Here is a 12,021-nt window from a genome sequence, read left to right as displayed (position 1 = left end):
TAGCCCCCAGGGAGGAGGTGCCGCGGGGGCTTGGGCATTGTGGGAAAGTGCTTTGTATTCATGCCTGTCAGTGTGAAAGAAGCTATTTGCACATATATGCATATATATTTGCATGTATATGCAACCACACTTAAGTTGTGGCCCTCAGCATGTGTACTGTGAGTATCGTTGTGGTCCCCGGGACCTCCAAAGTTGAGCAGTCCTGGACCAGAGGAATGAATGCTCGGAGGCTAACTATCCACAAACAGCCTAGTAAGGGGAGGAGACAGAGGAGGAGCTTCCTTATAGCCTTTGGCTGGGTGATTAGAGCACTCACTCAGAATGTGGGAGAACTGGTTCAAATTTCTGCTCTGCCAGATAAGGGGATTTTAACAGAGGCTCTGCCTTTTCTCAGGTCAGTGTCTTGATCAGTGGGCTACAGCTTCACACTCTCCCTGGCTGAGTTATTAAATATTACAAGTTGAACAACTTCAATAAAAGAGATGGGGTGAGACCTATAACAGAATATCCCATGGCCTAATGGTTACACCATTCACCAAAAGACCAACTAAGCCTAGTTCTAGGCCTCATGCTTAATTTACTAAGTCATACTGCTGCTTTAAGATACATGTTGTAGAATGGACTGCAACATGGAATAATTACTAAAAGGCTCTTGTCAAAGTTACCTTCCAAGCAAGCAGCCAGGGAATAAACATTTTGACTTTTTTTTTCCCGGTAGAAAAGCAAAGGTTTTTTTTGCTAAAATTGAAATTTTCCAGTGGAAAATGTTGTTTTGCAAAAAGGGCATTTTTTTTCATCAGAAAATCAGTCCCATGAAAATATTCTATTGTGCTCTGGGTCCTACCTTCATTTCATAGGGGAGGAAGCTCTTTGGGAGACAGAGAGTTATGTGACTTGTCCAAGGTGTGTCAGCCAGTTTGCATCAAAATTCAAATTAGAAGACAGGAGGCTCTAGCTTCCAACTAGGCCATGCTACCACTCTGTAGATATTTCTTCTAAAGAGATGATAGTGGTAGCTATCATAAGCATGATTATGAATCCTCTTATATTATTTTAACAAGTCCATTTGCATCAATTTAAGATCATGCAAGTGAACCAGTTTTTAGAGATTTAATGGTGGAACAATGCTTTATCCACTTGCACTGCAGGGATAAAATCACAGTATTTCTGGAGTTGTCACATTACATGGTTCAGGGCAAAAATAAAGACAAGAACCCAACCAGAAATTATATGTTATGCAGCCTATGTGACCCAAAATGAGACAATTAACTTGCATTGTATCAGAAGCCCAAATCATCAACTGGCCACTTCTTTATATAGCTGTAGTGGAATACACTTAATTGTCATCACCAGCAATTAGGTATGAACTATCTTTGTTTTTGTTTTGTTTTGATTTGGTTTTTTGTCACTGGCAGTATGCTTTATTCCTTATTTTGATATAGAACATTTAGCAACTTATAATAAAGCTGCCATGTTAAAATAAGTCACGACACCAACACATTTCTGGATGTGCTATTCACAAAAGCCATCATACTTTGGACTGTCAGGGACATTTCAAAACCTCATGAGCTATAGCACATGGCCAGCACATCCTTAAAAAGAAACAAATGCCTCCAGATAAGAAGTCTATTCATTACTAATATTACGCCTTACACTGTTAGAATGCTAACTGTTGATTTATTCACAGATTAATTATAGTTATATTTGAATTCATTTTATACATCTTGGAATGAACAATGAATTTTATGATCTTATTCATGTGTGCTCTTTTGTTCAAAAGCAATGAAACTAAATGGAAACGAAGCACACACAATGCATCTATGTATTATTTATTCTTTCGACTGGCAGTGGCCAAAGTCACGTTAGGTTCCATTTAGGAGATAAATTATTATTTTTTTAAGTAACTGAATGAAAAATGCCAGATTTGCCAGTTGCAAAATAAAACATTGGGTAACTAATGTTCTGTGCTGTAATATCTGGAATTGTGTAATCTGAGAAAGGGTAGCTAGTGGCTAAACACATTTGCAAACAAGCTTGAGCCATTTTTTTTTAATCTCTGAAAGTGAGAGAAAGGGTCTTATTCTTTTTCATAAATCACTTTAGAGATGCAGGGAGCTTATCATTGAGATCAAAATTCACATCCTGTGTCGCTGGCCATGATCTGTGTACTGATCTGTACATTGTACACTGATCTGTACACAGACTGTAATCATAAGCCTGAAAAGCAGAAAAGTTTGGGCTAGCAATCCCCCCAAAAAATTTGAAGCTACATGCAGCACCCTGAGCTTAGTGTTGGTCCTTGACAGTTTCTGACTGGTCTTCCTTCACCTTTTAAAGCATACTCTCAAATTTCCATTAAACACATATGGGAAGTACCCAACTGTTTGGTTAGAAAGATTGCTTCCTGTGCCAAAGACTGATTTTAAAAAAGCATCCGGGGTCAAAATGTTCTTTCTTTTTCTGTGTTGTTGGTGTGAATCCAGAATAAATCTTTTGAAGATGACTAAGTATCCAAGTGCGGATTTTGGCCTCGTTACTTTTTTATGTTATATAAGGTGCTCTATAATGCCGTTGACGTTAATATCAGTGAAAATGGCCTCAAAGAGTTGGATTCCATTTTCACTTGCCCTTGTGTAATTCAGGCAGAATTCCCTCACAGTCAGTGGATCTACATTAATACAAAACCACTTGAAGGAAGAGGAGGACAAGCCCAAAATTAATCTTATTTTTAACGTTTTAACAGAATGTTTCAAGTCCAGATTGAATGTGTAAATAAAGTGCGTGAGACTAGGAATAGAAGCAAGAGTACCCTTGTTGGCTGAACAAAACCACTACAATTCAATGTCCAAAGTACTTTATACTTACAGGTGATTAGAGATGTGCTGCTTATGGGGAGCTCAAATTCAGGATGTGACTGAGAGTCTTACAAAACTGATCAAACCTTTGGATTGCTACCCCTTCCTGCTTCTCCATGTGGGAACTAACGATATAGCCAAGAATGACCTTGAGCAGGTTGCTGCAGGTTATGTAGCGTTGGGAAGAAGGATCAAAGAATTCAAAGTGCAGGTGTTGTTCTTGTCCATCCTCTCTGTTGAAGGGAAAGGTCTGTGTTGGGATCGTCGACTTAAGGAAGTAAATGCGTGGTTGTGCAGGTGTTGTTGGAGAGAGGGCTTTGGTTTCTTCGACCATGGGACTTTGTTCCAGGCACAAGGATTGTTAGGAAGAGATGGGATCCACCTAACCAAGAGAGGAAGGAGCATCTTTGCAAGCAGGCTTGCAAACCTAGTGAGGAGGGCTTTAAACTAGGTTCATTGTGGGGCGGTGACCAAAGCCCTGAGGTGAGTGGGAAAGTTGGATACTGGGAAGAAATGCAAAGAGGAATGAGCAACAAAGGAGGATCCCTGATTTGAATGGAGGAAGTAGGGTGAACAACTGGTTATCTAAGGTTTTTGAGCACAAATGTGAGAAGCCTGGGAAACAAACAGGAAGAATGAGAGGCCCTGGCCCAGTCCAAGAAATATGATTTGATTGGGATAACAGAGACTTGGTGGGATGACTCCGCGCTGTCATGGAAGGGTATAAATAGTTCAGGAAGAACAGGTGGGGGAGAAAAAGAGGAGGAGTTGCATTGTATGTAAGAGAGCAGTATGATTGCTCAGAACTCCAGTATTTAGAGGGAGAAAAGACTGTTGAGAGTCTATAGGTTAAGATTAGAGGTGCAAACAACAACAGTGATGTTGTGGTTGGTGTCTGCTACAGGTCGCCGGATCAGGTGGACGAGGTAGATGAGACTTTCTTCAGACAACTGAGAGAAGCTTCCAGATCGCAGGCCCTGGTTCTCATGGGGGACTTTAATCACGCTGACATCTGTTGGGAGACCAATACAGCAGTACACAGACAATCCAGGAAGTTTTTGGAGAATGTTGGGGATTACTTCTTGGTACAAGTGCTGAAGGTTCTAACCAGGGACCATGCACGGCTTGACCTGCTGCTCACAAACAGGGAGGAACTTATAGGGGAATTAAAGATGGATAACAACCTGGGAAGCAGTGATCTTGAGATGGTAGATTTCAGGATCCTGACCAAAGGAAGAAAAGGGAGTAACAAAATACACATCCTGGACTTCAGAAGAGCATACTTGACTCCCTCAGAGACCTGATGGGCAGAATCTTCTGGGATGCTTACATGAAGGGTAAAGGAGTCCAGGAGAGCTGGCAGTATTTTAAAGAAGCTTTATTGAAGGCACAAGTAGAAACCATCCCGATGCACAGCAAGAAAAACAAGTATGGTAGGAGACCGGATTGGCTTACCGGGGAAATCCTTGGTGAACTTAAGCACAAAAAGGAAGCTTACAAGAAGTGGAAACTTGGACAGATGACTAGGGTGGAGTATAAATGCATAGCTTGAGAATGCAGGGGAATTATCAGGAAGGCGAAAGCGCAATCAGAATTGCGACTAGCAAGAGATGTGAAGGGTAACAAGAAAGGTTTCTACAGGCATGTTAGCAATAAGTGGGTGATCAGAGAGGGTGTGGGACCCTTACTGAATGAGGAAGGTAACCAAGTGACAGATGATGTGGGGAAAGCTGAAGTACTCAATGCTTTCTGTGCCTCTGTTGCCACAGACAAGGTCAGCTCCCAGACAAATGCACTAGGCGACACAATATGGGAAGAAGGTGGACAGCCCTTGGTGGGGAAAGAACAGGTTAGGAACTATTTAGAAAAGCTAAACGAACACAAATCCATGGGTCTGGATTTAATGCATCAAAGGGTACTGAGGGAGTTGGCAAATGTCATTGAGGAGCCTTTGGCCATTATATTTGAAAAGTCGTGGCGATTGGGAGAGATACAGGATGATTGGAAAAAGGCAAATGTAATACTCAACTTTAAAAACAGTAGTGACAGATGGCAGAACAAGGAGCAATGGTCTCAAGTTACAGTGGGAGAGGTCTAGGTTGGATATTAGTAAAAACTATTTCACTAGGAGGTTGGTGAAGCACTGGAATGGGTTACCTGGGGATGTGGTGGAATCTCCATCCCTAGAGGTTTTTAAGTCTCGTCTTGACAAAGCCCTGGCTGGGTTGATTTAGTTGGGATTGGTACTGTCTTGTGCAGGGTGCTGGACTTGATGGCCTTCTGAGGTAATTTCCTGCTCTATGATTCTATGATTAACCTTCAGAGCAAGGACAGGGAAGCTATGGCCTGCGGTCTGGATGCATCCTGCCAAGCTGTGATGAAGTGGGGATTGTATTCCCTCTGTTTGCTTTATGTTGCATGTGATTTCTACTGTCCTATGGTAAGTTTCTTCAGTTTCCCGGACACTACTCTACTATCTAGATGGGGATAGAGATTTTGGGTGTGACTCATTGAGAGAGCATTCAGCCCATCATGTAGTCAATGGTCACTATAACCTGAGCCTGGGAGCATGTGTGTGACCAGGTGACACATTGTGACTCCTTTTACCTGGGAAGCCAGACAAAGGAGGAGGTAGGGCTGCCTGGAGACTGGGACCAGTTGCTGAGGGTGTGGGATTTTCTCTAAGGGGGCTTGGAGCAGTATAGGGGACCAGGACCCAGGGCCCCTTCTCCCCTAGATGGATTGTGCTGGCTGCTCCTGGTTATTGTGCTAACAAGTCTATGCTATGCTGTATCCTTGTGAACCAATCAACCTTCTGTTCTACCTGCTGGCTGAGAGTCAGATCTGGCTTTGGATGGGGGTACAGAGCCTAGTCATTCCTGACACCTCGGTGACGTAGTCTATTAATCCAGCCTGTGGCCTGCCCCTGGGGCTTGGAGCAACTCCACACCACTCAAAGCGGCTGTCAGGGGCTTCACGCGCTGTCCCTACCCCCAGCTCCCATTTCTCAGTTCCCATTGCCTGGTTTGAAGCCTTGCCCTCCTTCCCTCCCCTCACCAGCATAGAGAGCCACATCGACCAGCCAGCCTCTCTGAGCAGTCTGGGATTTCTGGCAGGTAGGGAAGCCGGGCTGAGAGTCCTGCTGGACTGCTGGCTGGGGGCTGCTTAGGTAAGCACCTCCTGGCCAGATCCTGCCTCTGGCACCCCTCCTGCTTCTGCATCCTAACTCCCTCCCAGACTCTGCACCTCCCTCTTATGCCCCTTGGGCCCCTCTCCTGCACCCATAACTCCTCCTGGACCAGCACCCCAACCCCAGCTCACAACCCCCTTCTTCACCGAAACTCCCTATCAGACCCCACAGCTGTCTCCTGCATCCCAGACCTTCACCCCCAGCTCCCTTCTGCACCCAACCTCCATCCCTAACCCTGCACCTCCTCCATAGAAAAGTGTGGTGCTTGACCACTTACGAAAATCTTGGAATGGCCCCCCATCAAAAATTATTGCCCACTCTTGATCCAGACACTCAAATCTTCTATCTGTCGGAGCATTTCCTATCAGCACTTCGGTCTGTTAAGTATCAGATACCAATACCTGAGCTATCTTTTGTCTATTTTTGTGTATTGCTCTAAAATTGCTTGTGGTGGTAAGGGTCTGCCTAGAGTTTCGATCTGACTGCTGTTTATTGCTACTCGTTTTAATGCTGTAGTACTTCCATTCCTCCAGTATCACATGTGAATGGAAAGGTTACTCATAAATCTTAGAGTACAAAATCCAATTGAAATGTTTTGCGTGATATTCTTGCAATGCATTGGTATGGATTTTCCTTTGTGAATGCCCAGACAGATAAGTTTGGCTAATGCTGAGAACTCACTTAGAGAGAAGAGAAATCCTATTCTTTTGCCTTGTGCTGTGGAAAATGTCACAACTATTGAAATTTAGGCACCTTAACCTATTGGGGTGGAAGGTAACAACTGACACAGAACACATGGGCTGTGTCTACACTGGCCGCCTATTACGAAATAGGCATGCTAATGTAGAACTTTGGAAGAGGCAAAGCCGGAGAAGAGATAAGCCGGAGAAAAGCATCCAGACTGGCGCGATCCTCCGGAATAAAGCCCTATTCCGGAGGATCTCTTATTCCTACTTGCAAGGATCGTGCCAGTCTGGACGCTTTTCTCCGGCTTGCAAGTAGGAATAAGAGATCCTCCGGAATAGGGCTTTATTCCGGAGGATCGCGCCAGTCTGGACACTTTTCTCCGGCTTATCTCCAAGCCAGAAAAAAGCGGCGGCCATGAAAATGCAAATGCCGCGGGGGATATTTAAATCCCCCGCGCATTTGCCTCTTCCAAAGTTCTACATTTGCATCCCTATTCCGTAATAGGGGCCAATGTAGATGTAGCCATTAGGTTTAATGTCAGATGAATGAGAATTTTGGATTTGGTCAGCAGAACAACCCTCTACAGTTAGAAGAAGGCTGTGCAATCTTTGTTATTTTTCCCTTTCACATAACACAAAGACCAGGATCACCCAATAAAGTTAATTGGTACCAGGCTTAAAACATATGTAAGGAAATATTTCTTTACACAGTTCACAGACTTGTGGAACACGTTGTCAGGGGTAAGGCCAAAAGTATAGTTAAAAAAAAAAGAACTAGGTACGTTCATGGAAGATAAATCTGTCAGTGGCTCTTTGCTAAGATGGTTCAGGTTACAACCTCATGTTCTGAATGTCCCTAAACCTCTGACTGTCAAAAGCTAGGACTGGATGGCAGGGGATGGAGCACTTGCTAAATTGCTCATTTCTGTTCATTCCCTCTGAAGCATCTCACTGGCCATTGTTGGAAGACAGGATATTGGGCTAGATCAAGAGTGGGCAATAATTTTTGACCAGGGGCCACTTTAGAAATTTTTGAATTTCTGAAGGGGCAGGGCCTCAGGCAGAAGGGACGGGGCCAGGACACTTCCATGCTTCCCCACCCACAGACCCTGATTGGTCTAGGGGAGGCGAGGGAGCACGCAAAGTCTTTGCCCCTCTGAGAGAACCACCCCTGCCCCTGGCTGTGGTAGGAGACTTCACATGCTCCCACCCACTGCCTACAGGTCAATCGGGGAGGGTCGGGCAGGGGGGAGTCTCTCGTTCTCTGCCCCTGCCCTGCAAGGGAGAGCTGTGCTTAAAATCAACCACCATCTGAGCATGAAATCTTGTCCAGCCCTGCCCTCATCCTGCTATGAGTGTGAGGCACTTAGAAGCACCGTGCCCCTCGCAGGGATGGAAGAGACTTTGTTTGCATGCTCACCCCACCCCCAGGCCAATCAGGGCATGAGGGAACGGCAGGGCTTCTGTGGGCCAGACCAACTTGCTTGGTGGGCCAAATCTGCCTACCCCATGGCAAAATGGACCACTGGTATGACCCAGCATAATCATTCTTATATAGATGTATAAGTACACGATAGCTACAATTCTGAAGCTTATGCTCAGATCTCCAAAAGATCCATTGGATAGTCTGAACTCTAGAAAATCTAGTCCCAAATGCTCCTTCAATATCTCTTGGAAATAAGATAATTAATAACTGAACAGAACTTTGCTAACATACATTTTCGCTTGTAATTTAATTATAGCTCTAAAAATTTACCATCAAATCTTCTCTCTCTTCCCTTCCTAGAAATTATAGCTAAGTGAGCAATGGGTGTTTTTATACTTTGAAAAATAGTTCTCTGAAAGGAAAAAAAATTGATTATCTTTGTACTTTCCTCTTTTTGTAGGGACTGGAAGAAACTGCCTTCCCAATTGCAGTAAATAAATGTGGTGCACAAAGCGACTATAATCAAGGTGCAAATATGCACTAACAGGTATGTAGATGGACTTGTTTTGCAGTTGGAGATTTTATTCCCTGTTAAATGACAGAAGATAGCTGTAGTATCCAGGGACTGCTGTGGTTTTCATACAAAGTGCTTTTCCAAATTGACTGCTTTGCTAGACTGGCAGACAGAAGACCAACAAACATTTTTAAAGAGAGCTTCTATAGTTGAATCTTCCTGCCGCCTTCATATGAAGCCACTGTAAAATAGTAAGTAGCTGCTTTATGTAGATCATTTAAAAAAAATTGTATATACAAGTGATGATAAATAAAATCTTTGTTGGATTCAATGACATGGTGCGAAAGCAATTGCTCCAGATGTATAGGTGACTAAATCTGTCCTTACTTTATAGTACAATAAAACTCCAATAGTCCGGCATCCAGTTGTACGGCACTCCCGATAGTCAGGCATCGAAATGGTAAGAGCCTAGTGAGTGAACTTCAGCAAAAACAAGTCACAAGGCAGCAGTGGCAGCAGCTGAACTGAGCGAAACCGGACGGGACCAAGTCAGTCTGCCACAGGCATTGTGTGACACTGGACAGTGCTTGTGCTACAATAAAAACACTTTATATACTGTATATACTGTGTGTGTGTATATATATATATATATATATATATATATATATATATATATATATATAAAACATCTTATAGTACCTCCTGATAGTCTGGCATATTTGATAATCCGGCACCATGTAGGTCCCAAAGGTTCCGGATTATCAGAAGTCTACTGTATTACGTTCTACCATTTCTCTATGGTGATATGACACTAGCACTTAACACTAGATAGTTAGTAATGCTAACCACAAATGTTAAAAAATCATGAGAATTTTTTAAAGAGACAATTGAGCTTTTTTGTTGTTTTCTTTAGCCTTTCATTGGAGTCATGTTTTCAAAGCACTCCTCTGCAACCATGATGGCTAGATACTTACTTTAAAAAAAAGCCAGTTAAGAGTCTCAGGCAGTTGTACAACTCTATCAGCTGTGGTTATAAAAATAACGACCTCCTCTCTTGGCCCCCAAAAACAATCAAAAAACAAACCACCTGTTACTACCAAATCATGGAAACTGGCAAAATATTTGTTTCAGTTTGAGGAGTCTTTAGGGAAGTAGCATAGAATACTAGGACTGGAAGGGACCTTGAGAGGTCATCGAGTCCAGTCCCCTTCAAGATGTACTTCATATCACTTCAGTAATCAGTAATATCTCATGAATATCTGCTCACTTCTGTTCAGAGAGCTAGTAACAGCATATGTTCCATGTAGATCCCTTTTAAAATCTCAGAACTGGGTATGAATGAATGCAAATGGTACATAGACTCTTAGCTGTCCTTCTGCAGGGGGTGCACGTTTCACCACAACCGATGAGTAATGTTATGTCAAGTAGATTAGTAAATGTGTAGGCAATTGGTAGACTCACTTGATCAAGACACTGAGCTGCAAATATCTTCTGTGAAGGAGGCCCTTTGACATAAAACAACACATCATAAACCAGTCCTAGAAGAAGAGTGCCTACTCATGTTCAGAGACATAGAGAAAATTCAGTGTTTCGCCCATACAATAATCCATGAAGATCAAAGGCTGTGTGGGTGGATATCTACTGAACCTTTGCTTACCTTGTCGATAAGATATGGCTGGAGAGAAATAGAAAGGCTGATGTTACACAAGATGATGTGAATGTAACATTGTAAAATTACTTCACCTAAATGGTCCATGTTTCTTGTCTTTATCTGTAGCAATACTTGTTTGTGCAAAACTGTAACCCTAAATAAAGTGACAGATGTGATTCTGCTCTGTCACAACACTAGTTTTACACTTGAATAACTTCACTGATTTGCACAGTTTGTGACTGAGATCAATGTGTGGCTGACCAAGATGTTTACTAAGCAATGTTATCTCATAACCCTGTCCAGCCCTTTCATGAGGTGGGAAGAGCAGAGTGACAGATTCCAAACTCATCTGCATTTCTTGGGGAGCACTAGTTTAAGGTAAGTAGGCCTGGCTGACAATTGACTTTTTGCTTAAATCGCTATAACGATTGTGTTCAGTTGTTACTGCTGAATCTGCTTTACTTGGTATAGCATAGGGATCTGAGAGTGGGAAGAATTATGGTGACTTAGTCTGATTCCATGTGTCTTGTCAATTAGGTCTTTTTGACATAATAGTGGCATATAAAATGTAGGAGCAGTTCTTTCGTTTGGGTGACCTCTAGCTCTTGTTAACTCTTTCCTGTGTGGGAAACTTTTCTCCACCTCTTTTTCTCCTTTTTGATTTGACAGAGATAAACAGCTGCAGCACAGAAGTGGTGGGTTTGTAGCTGGCTGCTACATCTCTCCTGTGCTTGGGGAGTATTCCTTTTTTCCCTCTCTAGTTTTCCTTTCTTCTTTCTGAGATGGTGAAACATTTTTATAATCCTTTTCATAGGAAGGATCTAACTGTTCTTTTGCTGTAGTAAACAGATCTTCATCCTCACCAGGCAGAAGGGTTGTATGACCACCTGACTTATTCCTTTTTTTTCTAGTTTGCTCACCACTCCACTTCTACAACTGCTTGCTTCTCTCTGTAATCTGCTGCTGTTTTCAGTCATGTCTGTGAGCATGAATCCTTGTCCGAAGTCAGTTCATGTATGATGTAGTAATTAGGCCATTAGTGTACTATATTTACTTGTTTTTTCCCCCTCTGGGGGTTAGCCGAGTCACTTTTGCAATGGATCCAACCTACAAGTGGGTATTGTTCATTTCTTAAGTGATTTTACTGTTTATTGGCTAATGGTAAAATCAGTACAGTGGTTGTTCAGATTTCCAGGCCATTAAGGACAAACAGTTTATTCAGCCATATATTCATGCCAAGCCCTGAAGCTGTAAGAGCACTGTATAACTTGGAATCTTCCTTCCTTTTTTGATAGTTAAAATCAACATAACAGTTAAAGCAGCAGAAAATGTGAAATAAAAAACCAATCTGATGCTGGGTGACCATACAAATGTCTGTGCTGAATACAAGACCCAAGGCAGTAAGCGTCAGACAGGACTGAAAATAGCAGTGGTAGATGTTTGGGCTCAGACTGGACCCCAGGCTCTGAGACCAGTCTGTACTGCTGGATTTCAGAGCCTGGCAGTGGGAGAGGACCTTGGAGACTGGGCTCCAGTGTGATCCCAAATGTCAACACTACTATTTTCAGCCCCATAGAGTGACTCCGCAAGCCCAAGTGTATTGACGTGGGCTCCAAGACTTGTTGCTATGGGGTTGTGGGTTTTTTGGTTTTTTGTGCATTGGAGACGTGGTCTTTGGCATCATAAATGTCTGACATGT

Source organism: Pelodiscus sinensis, chromosome 10 (genome assembly GCF_049634645.1).
Source record: "Pelodiscus sinensis isolate JC-2024 chromosome 10, ASM4963464v1, whole genome shotgun sequence".
Taxonomy (NCBI): domain Eukaryota; kingdom Metazoa; phylum Chordata; order Testudines; family Trionychidae; genus Pelodiscus; species Pelodiscus sinensis.
Note: the sequence above shows the minus strand (reverse complement) of the source record.